We start from the raw sequence: 13,649 nt of genomic DNA on the forward strand, positions 1-13,649 counted from the left end.
TAAGGTCCCAGATGGTTCTCTTATCGCATGAGGTAAGGAGATGTGTTTGTCATTACGCAGCAAGACACGCCTCAAACAGGAATGTCCATTGTTAGAAACTCTTTGCCACACTGTCGTCATACCATTTGACTAGTGATGCTAATATATATATATGTACACACACATACATACAGGTGAAACTTTAAAAATTTTAATATGGTGCAAAAGTTCATTTATTTCAGTAATTCAACTTAAAGGTGAAACTAATATATTATATAGACTCATTACATGCAAAGTGAGATATTTCAAGCCTTTATTTGTTATAATTTTGATAATTATGGCTTACAGCATGAAAACCCCAAATTCAAAATTAGAATATTGTGAAAAGCAAATTGATAACAAATAAAGGCTTGAAATATCTCACTTTGCATGTACCGGTAATGAGTCTAGGCTATATAATATATTAGTTTCACCTTTTAAGTTGAATTACTGAAATAAATGAATTTTTTCACAATATTCCATTTTTTTCTAAGTTTCACCTGTATCTGTATATATATATAAAGTTATATATTAAAGTTACACTGAAAAAAAATAGCATTTCGGATTTGAAATGGCATGAGAAGTACATAGTGAGAGAGACATGTTGTTTTTGGGTGAACTATTCCTTTATTGCACCATAGCTGAAGCCAGTATTGTAACTAATAAACCAATTCATTTCAATTTCCATAGGTCTTTATTGATTTGTGAGGAATATAATAGTTCTACGCAGTAAAAAGATATGATAAATATGTCCGTTTTTGAAGGGCTGACTATTTACAATCCGACACCAGTGTTGTTACTTGTAACTTGCGTGTGCAACAGTTGTGTCTGCCATTTCTTTTTCCAGCCCTAATTCCATTCAAACAGTGTCTGCCTCCGAGGTCATTTCAAGACGGCCAATTGCTTCACTCCACCCTTGTGGTGACTGAATTCGCTCAGTAAGCGCTGGGCAGTGTTAAAGGCCACTGCAGTGGTAACGAAGTTTCTGCGAGCAGACAGCCTCATCTAACAGCTTCTGACAAGGTGCTGGCCTTCCGGCACCCTGGGCGCCTGCCGATGTTTAAGCACAGACGTAAAGAGGTGGGAAGAGGGGAGTGAGATTAGATGGCCAGCGCAAGAACTCATGATAGCATCATGCCTTCACTCGTTCACACATTTGGGCATTTTTAAACCCCCTTCTCTCATGACTGCTCATCTTCCAGTGATTAAACCTGCTATATCTAATTATACCTTACACTGCAACGACTCTCTCCCTCCATTTCTGCCTGGCAGGTGGAAACGCAAGTCATAATTGAAGATATAAAAGAGTTTCCAAACGGTAAATGTAATGTCATTTCTTTTTATCTGATGAAGTCATAATCAGGCGAGGTTCACTTGAGAGCACCTGCTGTGCTGTTTGGAGCACTACAAGCACACATTCATGAGGATCGATGAAGTACTAGAGGAAAAATCTGTTTAAAAATCCAGTTTTCTTATAAATGTAATCTTACTATTAATGATGGTTGTTTTGGGAAGAATGCAATAACATTTTCCTTACACCTGGAATACATGTAAATGTGCTCCATGTGTGTGTGTGTGTGTGTGTGTGTGTGTGTGTGTGTGTGTGTGTGTGTGTGTGTGTGTGTGTGTGTACAGTATTGTACAAAAGTTTAGGGTTAGTAAGATTTTTTGTTTATGAAAGATATATATTTTTCTCACCAAGGCTGCATTTATTACTGTACAGTAAATACTGTAAAATAGCAGTTTTTTATTGGACTATTTTGAAATGTCATTTTATTCTTGTGACGCAAATCTGAATTTTCAGCATCATTACTCCAATAAATGTCTTTACTGTCACTTTTGAGCAATTTAATACATTTGTGCTGAAAAAAGTTTTTTTTTCCATAATAAAACTGACCCTGGACTGTTGAACATGAACTTTGTGTATACTTTAAATATGTTTTGAGGCAAGTAGTATTTTTTACTATTTTCTTTTATATTCTATATTTCTTCTACATGTTGGTTGGACCATATGACTTTGATGGTCAAGTATTTTTTATTAAATGAGTATCGAGTAAATGAGTATCCTTAAATGATTTTTAAAAGATTACGCCAAACTACTTTTGGTACTTTGGTAAAGGTGTTCATCAAGATTATATTCTTTTGTTGACATCGTTAAATCTTAAAAATATCTTAATCAGTTGTACCACAATGACTTAAAATATATATAATATAGGCTATTAATAACTACGACATGGTCATCATAAGTCTATTTAAATCCTGCATATTAAGTTATTGTATGTGTGAATTGTATTTTTAATAAATTTTTGAATAAATGAATAGATCTGACAAACATCACGTCGCTGACCCATGAAACGGTGGCCAAATGAAGCACACGTTTTTAATTTTGATGATCCGTTGACCGGTAGCAAATTGTAGCCGAAGGAATGGTGGTATGTAATAATGTTCATCCCCCACAGAGAGGCCTGACATCCAGCTAAGCCCTTTCATACGGCAGTCTACTAGCCCTCTCCTTGTTTTTTCAATTACCCCCTACCATGGGCATCTCTGGTGGACATCCTGCAGGAAACGAAGCACCGTTGAAGGAAAGCGGGGAATCCCAACAATCGCAATGTAGCGACAAAAACTGCAAGGGCAACTCCAGAGGAAACGGAGGCTGAAAAATGATCAAACAATGGAGGGAGACTAAAGGAGAGGTCTTCTTTTGGAAATCATATGCCGAGCTGTTTTCTTCCCAATAATACCAACAGCAAACACTAGAGACACTAAAACATGTCAAAGCAAAAACTGAGGCGAGTGGGAGGAGGCCGTGGCGGCGATCCACTCGTATTTCTCTGCCTTGGTGTGAAAAAAAACCTACCAAAACGCTCACATACCCAAAAAGCCCAGAAATACAGACGCAAGGAGAAATAACTTCAGTTTTGGCGGGAGTCTGCCATGTCTGTGGGAGGTGAAATTCCTGAATGTTACAGAAAGTTCTTCCTGTGGGCCTTCTTTGCTCGGTTTCTGTTCATCTCTCTCGTTTCCCAGATGCTCTCATCTGTAGGTAAAACGCTGAGTCACTGAGAGCTGCACTCAAGGCCACAGGAGTGGCTGGAGACCGCAGAGAGACCGATTATTGACAGAATGTACAATGCTGATCTGCGCGAGCCAATGCAGTTTCTGGGAACAGGCACCGGGGAAAGGGTTGGGACTCGGAGGCTCCTTTATGAATGTATAATGCTACTAGACAATTTCCTGAGAGCTTCTGTACATTTGCAGAACACTCTCGATGCCTACGTGAGGAAATAAAACAGAAATCCTGATAGCAAAACAATAACGACCGTTCGACGACCCGGGGTCTGCGTGAAAGACGCTCAGGACAGTTTGCGGTATTGTCCCCATCACGATCGGGCAATTGCTGTGTCGCCATGAAAGTGTATCATTTGCACTTGTTTTTAAGTCTTACAAATTTAAAAATTCAAGTCATTTTAAACCATTCAAGTGCACGAAGAAGACGCAAAAGAGATTCGTACTTGTGCGCAGTCTGACACGGGTTTCTTTTCGCACACACAGAAAGCCATATCTCAGAGCGTCAGTACCATATTGAGTTCTCTTTTACATCTTCTTACACACAAATGGACAAATACAGACAAAATTATGTTACTTATATACCCTCATGAAAAGTCGGTTATGTAAACCGTTAAGAAAACGCATGCGTGTCAGTGTATTAGATCTGCGCATTTGCTCTTAAAGTGACAGCAGCCTAATAAACCTGCCGATGACTGTCATTAATGATAATCAAACAAAAGACAATCTCACTGCTCTTGACTTAATGAGTTATGATTATGATTAATTTATATGACTGTGTGCTGTGTTATTTTATATTTAATTACTTTATTAAAATTCAGTACCCGAATACTACAATTAGATCTGAAAAACAAAGTCTTTGTTCTATTGTATTTATCAGCGCTTGCTTGTAATTTAACTAGGCTATTTGTTCTCATTTGTTCTGACTGTTTACTTGTCTTTAATAATGTTTGAAACTTTATATTAGTTAGGCAAGTAGTGTTTGGTGTGTAGTGGTACTATGAACTGACATTTCACTGGTATCTAAAATTGTGTTTTCATAACCTTATTAATTATAATACAAAGTTGCATGGGTGGAAAAACAACAAAATCTATTTTAGTTTATTTATTTATTACTTTTTAGTGGTGGGGGCAGTAAAAAGTTTGGCCTGGCAAGTAAATATTTGAACCAATCCATAGTGTTAAGTCCTACAAAGGTCATGCCAAAAAAACATTCAGGAACTTCATCGCCATGGACACTATTCTTTCAAACAACGCGACAGGCCATTGTTGCAAAGTGTTATAGCGGGCGATTCAAAACTCTCTGACAATAGATAGTTGCCCATTGTAGAAGCGAGGGTCCCAACCCCCTCAAAACCCACGAGAATGTGATCATTTCCCAAATGGGGCTTCCAATGCCAGTCATTTTCTAATCAATTCCAGCACATCTAGACTCGACTGGGGTTTTCTGGGTAAGAAAACTCCCTAGTTTTTGCCCACTATCAAATGCCTCATGTTGTGAAAAATAACAAAGGGGGGGAGTGTTAGGAGCAGATTTCCTCATGAAAATTCAGATACTCATTAGAAAATGCCAGTTTCCTTTCCTTGTAATCCAGCCTCAAACAAGGCAGCAATTCAGAGCAGAAGTGGTGTAATCTAGAGAATGCATGCTAAACCAGCTATAATTAGCTCTTTACTTTATCAAACACAACCCAATTCTCAACTCAATTCATGCTCACTTTTCCCCCCACATCAAACAAAGAACTACTCAAAAAAGCATTTCATTCTTGCCGAGCCCTGCAAATCGCCTCAAAACAACGACTGTCTGCGTTAATATGACTTTTAAGTCATTCTGGGAAACATAATACTGTGGAAGCTAAGACTGTGTCACAAGTGCCACAGTTAGTCAATGCTTGTAGCGACCACATTTAAGCCATCCGCTTGTTTTTTCCATACAAACACAAAGACTCTGCAGACTAAATAAAGCTCAGATTCCTCTGTAAGACAGCAGATGACTGATCTGAATACCGGTTACGATAAACAATTTAAGAATTATAAGTAACACAAGGACATAAACGGTATTATGACTACATCTTTACATTACAAAGCGGCACTTGACCGTGCAAAACTTAACACCGCCATGCTAGGGTGTTGCATTAGGCTCTCATGTAGTAAATGTAAGCAAGAATATTTTGCCAAAAAAGCAAAGAAAATGTCATTTTTTTTTTCGACCTAAATAGTTTGACCGACTTGACTGTGCCAGTGTCTAAACACAAAATTGATAAGGTACAACCAGTATAAATGTCAGCTGTGTGGACGCACTTCACCGCGACCAAAAATAATTGTAGCTATACAGAACATTTTTGCATTGTTAAAGAAATGTACACGGCCTGACAACAACAACAACAACCTGAACATCATACTGTATTCAATCACCCAATGATTTAAATTTAATTACCAAAATGTTCTTTTTAGTTTTTAGATAAATAAAACATTTTTGTTATTAAAGTTATTTTGGTGCATCACTATTACCAAGGTGTAGCTATTCGATTACACAGGCCTTCAGAAACATTGTTAGCATGTTGCTATGCAGTTATTGGGATGTTTTGGGCAGCGTTGGACTAGAAAATTAGCTAAGCTAAGCTAAAAGTTTAACTTTTAAAGTAGCTGGCTACAAACAAAGAAAAAGCCACAGGGCACATTTAAACTACTTTACGTTGTTCATAAATGTAAAATCATTTGATTTGTTGAAAAGAACTAACTGAAAGAACCCAAAAAGATTATTCATGCTCGAATCACACTATTTTGTTCTAATTATAAACAGCTTGATTTTGGAAAAACTGTTGGAGAAAATGAGTTTGACAAAGCTATCGCACTACTTAATTATTAAAATAGGGTTTTTTACTAAAAACCTGCATCCTTTCAAAACTAATGATGCAACTACCGAGAAATGTAGCTTCGCTATTTGTAGCAACGCTATACACCCAACACGGTTTCAGGGTGGTTGCTAAGACTAGAGGTTTGTTTAAATCCCAACCCTAAGTATGAGCAATACTGATAGTGATGCTTGCCTTAGCAAGCACAACTAATTATTCAGTCATGACATGCTGAATTCAAGGAGAAAATGGAACTGGAAAAAGAAATGAGAAGGATTAAATTACCAATCACCCTTTCTGCAACGTTTGGCAAGTGGACGGGTCTTACGGGCCAGACACTTGGCAGATGAACAGTGGCTAGCGCTGAAGGCACAGCGAAAGGGCTTAGATGGATCACAGGCGCCTCTGTTCGTGCAAATCACACTTATATTAGCAAAGGTGGAAAGCATTTAGAGGTGTGCTTGTCCAGCAAATGTCCCTATTAATACTAATGTCAACTACACATGTCTAAATATCATGCGTATAAAGGCCAAAATAGCACATTAGGTGTATGGCCTCAGAACTGGACTGCATACATGGTGACTGGATCACATCTGCTGAAATATATATGCGAGATAACGTGAACAGGGCTGAGGAATGAGAGATTAAACTCTCATAAGCCCATGACGTTTATCTAGCGTTTCCATCGGTCGGCTCAAAATGTTTGTGAATTCTGGGGAAAGCAAAGCCGCTCCTACAACAGATTGCAAATCACAGCATCTCTCCGAGTTCTGTCTACCTGTTCAACATTACGGAGACAAGACATGACAACAAATCACAGTTTTTCTGCACTGAATTCCAAAGCAGTCACATTGAAAACTCATTTTACACACCCTCATGTTGTTTCAAAGTCTCGTTTGGTGCTTAAAAGCAGCTATCTAGCAGAATGTCCAAGCTGCTCTTTACCATAAAATGAAAGCATGTAGTCATACAGGTTTTGGATGAGGCATGAGGGTGAGAAAATTATGACGGATGGGATGAGTCATTTTTGGGAGATCTACCCCTTTAAAAACACTCCACAACCTCAACTCTTAACCTTCACTCAGAGCACATGCTACAGAGGAGAAACATGGCAGTTGTGCTCGAAGCCAAAAGAGTTTGATTACATTGAATCCTCCTGCATTCTTCACATTTCAGCTGAGGGGCTCGGAGGGGTCGCAGGGTCTGCGTTCAGAAATGAAGGATCACAGGAAGGAACGCATGTTTCACTCACTTGAACAATTTAGAGTCTCTAAAGTCCAGACTTTGTAACAGGAAGGCAGTATAAGAGGAATGAGCTTTAAGCGTTTACAGTACAACTGTTGCTAGGACAAGGCAAGCCAGTGGTCAGATCAGAATGATCAGGCAAATGATCAGAATGTCTCGTTCACTTACTATTTGTACAAATCATTTGGCACAAACCTCTTAGAGACAGATTTACTACTAACAGCTTGCTCCAGTGCAAACCCTCTATTGGTGTTCAAAAAAAAACTACTGTCAGGATTTACTAAAAACAACGGGGTTAAAAATTAGCGCTGAAAAGGCGTGGACATATGCATTTGTAGGAGTTTCCATTTCAGACGCAAAATTTATGCGAGGAGAGTTTTTAAATGAATCATGCAAGGTGATTTACTAAGGTTTGCACTAGTCAATTTACGCAATTTTGCGCAAATCAGGTCTTAAACCAGACGCTAATTTGCGCTGCTCTTGGTAGAGATTGTGTTGGTCAATATGGAAATGTGTCACTAGATAACGTGCAGAACTTTACACTGCCATCTGTGCTTTTTTGGAATTGCGCTCGCACGCTTAAATTTGCCCTGTTTAATAAATCTGGTTCTTAAAGGAGAACTCCGGTCAATTTTAACATTGAGCTCAATTTTTAGTAAATTTGGAGTGCTGTCAATACATAAGTAGTCGAGTTCACGCGCATAGGTTTAGTTACCAATGATCACGCGCGTGAACTCGACAATCGACTACTTTGGACTTCGACCGAAAACAGGAACTAAATACAGGTATGTGCGCTGGCTGATATAACATGTTTATGAATATCTTTCACATCTACTGCAGTCAGATTCACCGTGTTCACTCTGAAGGAATCACTCAACATGGCTGGGCACTTGTTATGACACATCAAGGATGATAAGAGAAATAAAAGCAGGTTTAAAATTTGCCCCATTCAAGTCAATAGGGTGCACATTTTAAAAAGAGGATAACACTGTGTAGGCAACACCGATTTTTGTCGTTGTTCTCTGTATTGACAGCATTCCAAATTTACTAAAAATTGAGCTCAATGTTAAAATTGACCAGAGTTCTCCTTTAAAGAGATGTGTCACCCAAAAATAAATAGGCCTATTCCGTCATTTACTCACTTTTAAAGTAACACTAAATAACTTTTCCACTTCGGTCGCCCTACAGGTTGGAAGCAGAATTGTCCATTACCGCTGTCGTAAATAATTTAGCCTACCGCAGCTACTGTCGCACGCACACTCGCTGTTTATCCGTGTCTTTGGAATGAACGATGTCCTCAGACAAGGTCGAGTATGTTGCATGATTTCATGAAAGTATGATGTATTGTGACATCAGAAATTAAGAAAAACTAAATAATGACTATTGTAACGCTTGACGTAAAGCAAGTCAAATTTGTAGTTTTATTATGTCTCATTCGAACTACAGAAACCCGACCCGATCTGGCAAACTTGCATAGTGCGGTTATAGCAGATATTAGCGTTGCCACCCGTCCCGGTTTTCCAGGGATTGTACTCTTTTTTGAGCGACAGTCCCGGCAAATGTATATTCTTTCCCGGGACACGAATTGTCCCGTTTTTTTGTGAAAATGTACTTCTAGAATTTCCTGGTTTCAAATTAAACCGTTTCCGTCTACTGTTACTGTGTTTTCTTCATGGTTGTGTACGTCCAATCCTGTGTCCGTAAACGGGTAAAAACGGGTAAAACTGTGGATTGGCCAATGCCAGGCGTTTACTTTTATTTGATTGGAAGCTCAACTTATCGCCTAGCAACTGCCTGTGCTGTCGGTCGGTCGCGCGCATCAACACACATCCAGGATGAAACAGCGTGAGTTCAGTTGCTAGCTAGCTTTTTTAAAACTTTCTATTTACATCTATTGTGTGAAATGGGGGGAGAGACGGACAACACAACAAAATCGGATGAGCCACCAGTGTCAAAGAAAAAACAATTTACAACCTACAACTCAGACTGGGCGAAAAGAGCACTTGAGAACTTTTCTGAATGGGAAAATATTTTAGTTCCAAAGAAGAAAGCAAGTCATACAGGTTTGGAATGACATCACGAGCGCGAGTAAATGACGACAGATTTTTAAGTTTAGAGTGAACTGTCCCTTTAAATATCTTGTTAAAGTGCAGAACAATACGTGAAACAAGCCTTTCTGCTAATGCTCCGATGGGACACGGCCCCAGAGTTTAACTGAACAGACATTCCAACCCTTATCGTTCATTCCTGATTTGATGAACTTTCATCTGCATGACTTTATCTGAGGAACACCGACACATTTTTACTCAATCAAGCATCGTCGACAAATTCCTCACCGTCTGACTTGCGCACACTCGCTGATATTCTTCATGTGCATCTTCCGTGCTACATCACGTCTTCCCTGAAGAAATAACAATCCGATTCAACTGATATTACATTGTCAAGGGGGCTTAAAAATGATGCCCCTGAATGCAAGAAGGCAACACATCACTAAAGGGTTTCCAGCTATGAGTCACAGATTCATCTATTACACATGTGACAGTTGAGCAGAAGAACAAATATACACCATCATCACGCACACAAACACCAATCTGGAATATTTCAAATAATGTGTGGACTGTGCCAGATAAAGTCTAGGCGGGGGAATTTACTCAAGTTAGATAAAGAGCAATCTTAAAATCAGTTAATCATGAGTACTTACAGTTCAGTATATCAGCCAGGCCAATTTATTTTAAAAATTGCAATTATGAAATCTGCATTTGTCAATAACGGTTACAACGTAACTGATTAAAAGAAGTGAAGGCCTATGTTATTCAATTTGAATGGCAGCATTATTTTAGACAATATTAACTCAAAATCACTCAAATAAATACTTTAAATGTTAATTATGACTGGTTCCGTTATAATAATCTAAAAGCAATAGATTTTGACCGATTTATGCCAAACAATTTGGAATTTGCTCGTTCCTATGACAAAACACAAACATCTGGGGTCTGAAACCCCAGGGGTCTGACAGGGTTATATCTCACTCAATTTGCTGTAACTTCAGCAGATATAAAAGATAAATGAAAATAACAGATGCACACTGTTATGTAAACTTCAGTATGTATAGTCAGACTGAACTACCGTGCAATAGGTCAGGGTCGGACCTCTACCAGTTCCCCAGCCTGGTCAATACCAGCTGTTTTTGGAACATCACCAACTAGAGGCTTATTCAACCGAACTTAAATATTCCTAAACAAACAGTATATGTCACAAAATATAATTTAGAACCAGCACTTGCAAAAAAATATGAAAACGTTAAAATGAGAACATCTATAGCCTAGCCTACACAACTATACTGCCTTATGTAAACAATTTTTTTTTTTAAAGTGAATATTTTAATTAAGCACTTTTCTGAAATGGGTTCGTATAATGCAATCATGTAAATTCTTTAATAAAAATACGGGACATTCCATTTCCTATTCCGTTGTATTCTACTCATTAATTCTACTTCCTTAACAACAACAAAACGTAACAAAATCAAAATGTAGCCTATTGTTGCCAAATATAAATCAGACTGGTTTAATTGTAAAAAGGTTTAAAATATCTGTATCTGACATCAACTGAAATTATATTTTTGTGGGCATGTGAGGAATTAAATAATTTATAAACGTACGTTGGATATTCTGGATATGCGTTTTGTGACCGAATTTTTATTTATTTTTTACTTAATACATATTAATGCTAATGTTTATATGATTATTACATAATTAGAATATGACCAAACTCTGTTATCATGAAATCAGAATATTGTTGAGTATATCAGATCTGAAAGCCAAAAATCATTCAGACAGTCTTTCACCCATTTCCATCTGGATTTACATAAAACCCAGCAACGATTATGATATTGTTGGCTTTATCATAACCCAACGTGGATCTTAAATGTACCAGACATTATTTTAAAATATGTAAAACATATAAAGACATACGCCATATACTGTCTTGACAGCTGTAAAACTGGTATCTGATCACTGATATGAGAACATGTTCAAATGAAAAGATGTAACAAACTCCGGATCGATCACACAATATCACCGTTTTAGTTTTTAAAAAAAATCTACATACAGCCCTATAGTTTCCCATACACATTAAAATAGCCCAATAGAGTAGAGTTTTTATAGCCACAAACCAGTTTGCTTACAGGATCCCTTGGAATTAGGAAATCTAGAAGAAGGAAAAGAAAAGGACTGCGCATATACATACCACAGCATGCCTCCCTCTCTCTTCTCTTTCACTCCTTTATCTGCAGCAGCAACCGGCTCAGAAATTCATCAAGATGAGGAATAACAATAAAAATAGTCCAGCAGTAGTCCCATAAACATCGGCGTTTCCCTTCTTCAGCTGTCCGATCGCAGCACAATCTCTTCGTTCAATGACTGATCGTATTCTGAAAGTTTTCAACAATCTGATTTGCGTTTCTCTTCCCAAACGCAGCACAAAAGACAAGAAAAAGCACCGAGGAAAAAACACACTGAAACATCAGATCACTGTTGGAAAGGATGGGGGCGTTGAAGGAGAGAGAGAGAGTTAGAGAGAGGGAAAAACAGCTTTGTATCGTTGTCTCTTCCCTTGGGTTCACCACGTTGTTTTTGAGCACTTATAATTTCCTTTGTTGTGTCCAAAACATCTCGAGTTGTCCATGTTTATCACACCTTTCGGTCGTCAACACGCGGTCTGTGGGGAACAGCGCAGGTCTCCAGCGGAAAAAAGGACTTCTCGCAGCATAAAGGCGAAATTCAGTGACGGTGCGTGTGTGAATGTGTGTGTTAATGTGTTTTTTCAGCTTCCCAATAATGGCGGCCCTTCTCCCGTTCTCGGTCTCTCCTCCCTCCTCTGTAGTCTCGCGCATGGACACAATTACCGAACACGCGCACGCGCGCGCTCACACACACCATTATAACACAAATCTGGGTGCTCTTGTCCAGCGCAATTTGGAATGGTGTTATTATTGCTTTTTTCTTTTTAAACAAATAATATTATAGCCAGTTACACATTTTCTCGCTATATAAGAAAATGTAGACTATAATAATAAAAGTATAAAATGTAGATAAAACTATAAAATGTAGCCTATCAAAGAGTACGGTGAGAGTTGTCAAAAGGGCTCATCAAATATAAGACTTTGAATCAAATGTCCAAATACAAAAAAATATGTAGTTTGTTTGGTTATATGTTGGTTAATAAAAATAAAAAAGGTGAAAAATGTCCAATATGTTTTTGTAATATCTGTTGAGTAAACAAGTGAACATATATAGCTACAATAATTTGTCCATAATGGTAATTTTTAACTGAAAGGTTTAGGACAAGGGTATTTTTCCTAAAACTAAAGCAAGTTGTCACCAAGATTATTATTGTCGATTTGAACTACAAATACAACTTAAAAAAAAATAAATAATAATAATTGAAATAACGCTGAAATAAAATTAAATATAAATAGAAAACAGAAAATAGCCTACCCCCCCCCCAAAAAAAATTAATAAAATAGAAATGTTGGCTTGGTAACTAACTGAAATTAGTTAAAACACTGCAATTGACTGAAATAAGTTTATTTATATAAATAAATAAAAACTAAAACTGAACTAAACTAAACCTTAAAACCTGAAAATAAATTAAACCTAAATAGAGATATTTAAAAAAAAAAGAGAACAAATCTAATAAAAGTAACAAAAACACATACAAACTTCATAAATAATGCTGAAATAACACTGATTGTCACATGTGTTTTACACTGTATATAGAAATACTGTTTAAAATTTAATGAAAAGCCAATAATACGCTGCATGACCAGTTGTGAAAACTTACCACAACGGTGGCCCAATAAATCTAAGAAATATTTGCTGCAATATAAAAAGTGTAACAACCATCGTTGGCATTTTTGATGAATGCTCGTCCATATAAACAATAATTTCCCATAATCCTCCTTGTAGCCCAAAGTTATTCTGAATTAGGCCTATTCAAATATTGTGCAGCCTTTTGTTATTTTTCCCTTTAAGTAAAACCAATAAAACCAATTTAGAAATGTATTGTCAAGGTGATAAAAATATAGATATGTTCCACATGCAAGCCAAGTAATTGCCTTCAGCTTTAGCTCTTCAAAGGTTTCTCTTCAGTTCTTTCCATCTCACCATCATTATTCATATTATTGATTATGTGAGTCCAATCACAATCAGAGAGAGTCACTTGTAAAAGTTAAATAAAAAGAGCTCTCATGCTTTCTGTTATAAATACAAAACTAAATGTGGTTCTAAAATGACAGAAACAGAAGCTAAATCCAGTTATTTGCAGTTATTCATAATGGTATATTTAACATGACACAGTTCATTAGTTAAAAAAAATCAGCAGCCTTTCACAACAAACTGTTTTTGGTGAAGTGAAGAAACTGCGAAAGGTCTCTGCTCCCACCTCTAGACTGCAGCTGAAATA

The 13,649-nt window shown here is 37.4% G+C and overlaps 2 protein-coding genes across 2 annotated transcripts in view; one reads left to right on the forward strand and one right to left on the reverse strand.

Moving 5' to 3' along the window:
* arhgap35a (Rho GTPase activating protein 35a) overlaps positions 1–12,097 on the reverse strand; it is a 78,540-nt gene extending 66,443 nt beyond the window's left edge. The window contains exon 1 of the mRNA XM_079611404.1: positions 11,433–12,097. The gene's annotated coding sequence lies outside the window, so the exon portion shown is untranslated. The remainder of the gene's footprint in view (positions 1–11,432) is intronic.
* Positions 1–13,649, forward strand: part of gab2 (GRB2-associated binding protein 2) — a 508,732-nt gene that overhangs the window by 151,716 nt on the left and 343,367 nt on the right. The window lies entirely within an intron of this gene.

This window comes from Phoxinus phoxinus (genome assembly GCF_949152265.1).
Source record: "Phoxinus phoxinus genome assembly, chromosome: 4".
In the NCBI taxonomy this organism is placed as follows: domain Eukaryota; kingdom Metazoa; phylum Chordata; class Actinopteri; order Cypriniformes; family Leuciscidae; genus Phoxinus; species Phoxinus phoxinus.